We start from the raw sequence: 4,548 nt of genomic DNA, 5'->3' as shown, positions 1-4,548 counted from the left end.
TGGTTCTTAAAACCGTAAGTTCTTTTTTTTCTTCCTTTTTACAGAGTTTTTCCAGGTAAAAATTATTTATTTTTTTCAAAGCTTGCTGTTTTCACTGTTTTTTTTTTGTTACTGTTTATTCGAGCCTAAACACATTACATAAGACTGGAATTTTTTTTTTTTAATCAAAATATATAAATGTTATACCGCTGAGATCGAGCATTGCTATCCGTGCTGAGTCAACATTAATAATTAAATATTGGTTTAGCATATTAAGTTTCAGAACGAGTATTTGTAACGAGTAGTTGCAACGAGGTTTTGTAACAATTGTTTATATTTATATTTATCTTTTGAAAACGTTTACATTGCAATATACACGGTAATAGTCACCGACAGAGAAATTAAATCAGCCAAGAAAGAAAATTGATAGACAGGATACTGCACACAGAATGAATGATTAATGTGCCGGTAATGCAGAATGAATGGTTTAGTATATCGGTATAATTTACGCAGAATGAAGGGTTTAGTGTACCGTTATAGTGTACGCAGAATGAAGAATTTAGTGCACCGGTATTCTGTACATAGAATGAAGGGTTTAGTGAATCGGTATACTGTACACAGAATGAAGGGTTTAGTGTAATGATAAATTGTACGCACAATGAACGGTTTAGTATACCGGTATACTGTACACAGAATGAAGGGTTTAGTGTACCTGTATACTGTACACCAGGGATGTCAAACTCAATCGCTCAGCGGGCCAAAACTCAAATCACACGTAAGGTTGCGGGCCGAACAGGATAAACATTCAATAAGCGGAAAATTAAATCTTTTTTAAACATTAATATAAATTAAAACAGAAAAAAGTTTTAATAATAAAAAATCATTGGCATACCCATTTTCGCTCTTATGCCAATTTGTCAGAGCTGGATGTTTGGCATTTTTTCTTGGCTACAAGTTCGTTTATGTTGGGAGTAATGTTCTGTGTCATTGAGATTCTCATGATGGACTGCAAGTGTTCATCAGTGAGACGACTCCTGTGTGATGTTTTGTTAATCTTCATCACAGAAAACAGCTGCTCACACAGATATGTACTACCAAACATGCTCAAGGTTCGAGCCGCATGTAGACGAAGCTGGGGCATCTCTTCAGGAATGAAACGAGTGAACTGTGCAGGCCCCACAGTGTCGTACTTTGCCTTTAGTGTCCCATTACACTGCAGCTCTACAAACTCCATCTGCAAATTTACAGGTGCAGTTTCCACGTCTATGGCAAATGGGTTACGAAACAGCTCGAAATTACTTTTCTGTGCTTCAAAGTCACTAAAGCGCCGTGCGAACTCGGCGCGAAGTAAGCTAAGTTTTTCAGCAAAGTGTGCATTGGGAAACACCATAGTGTTGACTTGGTTCAACATTGCTTGGCAACAAGAAAAGTGAGACAAGTTGCATTGGTGCATTTGTGTCTCCCATAAGCGCAGATTCACTTGAAATGCCTTCACTGCATCATGCATATCAGTGATCAAGTGGTCCCGTCCCTGGAGCTACAGGTTCAAGTCGTTGAGATGAGTGGTTATGTCAGACAGAAACGCCAACTCACATTTCCACTTTTTATCCCGAAAAACTGTGGAGTCTTTTCCTTTGCTGTCCATGAATTGACACATTTCCTCGATCAGCTGGAAAAATCTACTAAGAACTTTTCCCCGACTTAACCACCGCACCTCTGTATGATAAGGCATGTCGCCGAACTCTGAGTCTATTTCCTGCAAAAAAGACTGAAATTGGCGGTGATTTAAACCTTTGGGTCTGATAAAGTTGACGGTTTGTGTTACAGTGCTCATTACACCTTCCATGTTGAGGACTTTACCACACGGCGATCCTTGGTGTATGATGCAGTGATATGCTATCAATTCACCAGTACAGTTCTCCTGCATCTTTAACCGCATCCTTCCACCTAGTCCACTTTTTTCGCCGCACATCGCCGGTGCTCCATCTGTTGTAAGTCCAACAAGTTTGTCCCAAGGCAGGTTCATGTTGGTTAAACTTTGACATACGTTGTCAAAAATGTCTTTTCCTGTCGTTGTCCCATGCATGGATTTCATGTCCAATATTTCTTCTGTAACATTCAAACTGGAGTCCACTCCACGGATGAAGATGGCGAGCTGTGCAGTGTCAGTCGTGTCATTACTTTCATCGACAGCAAGGGAGAATGCAATGTCATTACTTTCATCGACAGCAAGGGAGAATGCAACAAAGTCTTTGCCTTTTTCGATCAGCTGTGTTTTCACATCAGTGGCCGTCTCACAAACCCGATCAGCAACCGTATTTCTGCTAAGGCTTACATTTGCAAACATCTGCTTTTTGTCTGAACACAAGACGTCACACACTTTCATCATGCAGCGCTTCAGAAACTCTCCTTCTGTAAATGGTCGGCCTGATTTTGCGATCTCCTCCGCCACAATAAAAGTTGCTTTCACAGCAGCTTCAGTTTGTGATTTTGCTTTGGTGAAAAACGTCTGCTGTGATGTTAGATTCCTCTTCAATTCTTCTACCTTCTGTAGCTTCTGCTCTGCATTCAGGCTTTTTAACTTGTCTTGATGTTTAGTCTCGTGGTGCCGTCTCAGATTATATTCCTTGATCACAGCCACATTATCTCCACAAATTAGACACACAGGTTTACCGCCAATATCAGTAAACATATATTCAGCCTCCCAGCGGCTTTGAAAGGCTCTGTTTTCAGAATCAACTTTTCTCTTGGCCATTTTAAGGCTAGCTTTGATTTAAAAAAAAAAGATTGTGCATCTACCGACAGACGCTTGATTGATATCACGTTAGCCGTAGCGGGAAAAGGTGATGTAATGTCCGGGCACTACACTACTTTCATTTCTTATGCGCCAATCCAAAACGAGCAACTGAACGTTGCTAGGTTACTGTAACGACGAACATCCACTCACTACACAACTTTTATTTTCGCTTATTCTGATCGAAGCGAGAACGCTCTCAGGTAGCCTATCGTTCGGCAAGGCTGCTAATTAGGGAATTTGATTTGCACTTTATATCGCAGGGCCATTAAAAAATATTTTTGCCTAAAATTCTCTCTCGGGACGGATATAATTGTACGCCGGTCAAGACCTCTCGGGCCTGATATAATTGTACGCCGGGCCTGATGTGGCCCGCGGTCCTTGAGTTTGACATATGCTGTACACGTAATAAAGGTTTAGTGTACCGGTATACTGTACAAGTAATAAAGGTTTAGTGTACGTATATACTGTACACACAATGAAAGGTTTAATGTACCGAATAGTTAATTCAATCCATACAACGTCAATATCTTTGATTTCTTGGTTGTTTTGTAGAGAAATATGATCAGCATGGTACATCCCTTCTATTTCATTTTATCTTCGATTTCCAGGTTGCAAATATTTATGCTCGGCTCACGTCCTATGGTTTTGTTTTCCATCAGGCATATTTTAATGTCATCAAGTTTCGAAAGTAAATGTATCACATTCAAGTTCATCCAATTCTGGGCGACTTTCAGAAATACTAGGGATGCTGTTAATAAGGCTAATTTGCAATTGAGTGGAGTATAGAAGGTACAAGGTACAGGTATATCAATCAATACATGGCGATAGGATGGTAACCTGTATGCCACTTAAGTTATTTTAGGGCGGGGAATGGGGGCTCCTTTTTCTAGAGCTTTTTGCCATGTCTTTATCTTTGAAACATATTTACACACATTTTCAAATAGATCAAAATGACAACAATCTCTACTTGTAATGTCGCATTCAAATGGAATCGCGTTGTGTCTGCTCACTCTGCCATACGAGTGTCCAAAATACAATTTCGTGTTGTATTCACTCTGGCATATACAATCCCGTCATGTAGCGTCCTAATGGAATCGCATGTTGTGTATTCGCTTACGAATCGGAGAAATCGCTCTCATTCAGTCTTTACCAGCAAATACATGCGCTGTGACTATTTGCAGGAGGCCATCTTGTTTGAGTCGTCCTTAATGAAGCTGGAGAGAGATTAAGAAGTGGTCGAAAGAGGTCTAAATATTCACACCGTCCTTCGGAAAGGCGCGGAGATAGTACGGAAGGGTCGAAAGAGGCATTTATGTTCGGAAATTTATTAATTTCCGCAGCCAAAAAAGATATAATTGTCTCAAAAATAGCTGATAACAATAAAATATATATTTGACTGTTCAAAAGGTACAACATAATCCCTTTTTAAATAAGTAAATAAGCCAATATGTCTGGGAACTAGTAAACAATATTATGAAGGAAGAAAGAAGACTGATTAAAAATGAAAAGTCATTGATGTAAGTTGATTATCTAATGTCAGCTTTCTTTATCTCATCGTTTTGGTGTCACTTTTCTCATCTTTAATTTTCAGTTTTCTTTCTTTCTGTTTGTATCTTTATTCATTTATTCTGCCTTCCAATGCTCAGAAGACCTTAATGTATACGAATTAATTTATGTCCATCTATCTATCTATCTATCTCTCTTGTATGGTATCTGCTTTTGTTTTTAATTCGTCTTCACTGTAAACGTGAGATAACTTGACAGACTATATA

General features: G+C 39.1%; 1 pseudogene; it reads right to left on the bottom strand.

The window, feature by feature from the left end:
• Positions 1 to 883: 883 nt before the first annotated feature.
• LOC149798728 (general transcription factor II-I repeat domain-containing protein 2 pseudogene) lies at positions 884 to 3,125 on the bottom strand (annotated as a pseudogene).
• Between the last annotated feature and the right edge of the window lie 1,423 nt (positions 3,126 to 4,548).

The sequence above is a fragment of the Sinohyriopsis cumingii genome, chromosome 5, assembly GCF_028554795.1.
Source record: "Sinohyriopsis cumingii isolate HCF-2022 chromosome 5, ASM2855479v2, whole genome shotgun sequence".
In the NCBI taxonomy this organism is placed as follows: Eukaryota; Metazoa; Mollusca; class Bivalvia; order Unionida; family Unionidae; genus Sinohyriopsis; species Sinohyriopsis cumingii.
Note: the sequence above shows the minus strand (reverse complement) of the source record. Positions and strands in the feature narration are given on the sequence as shown.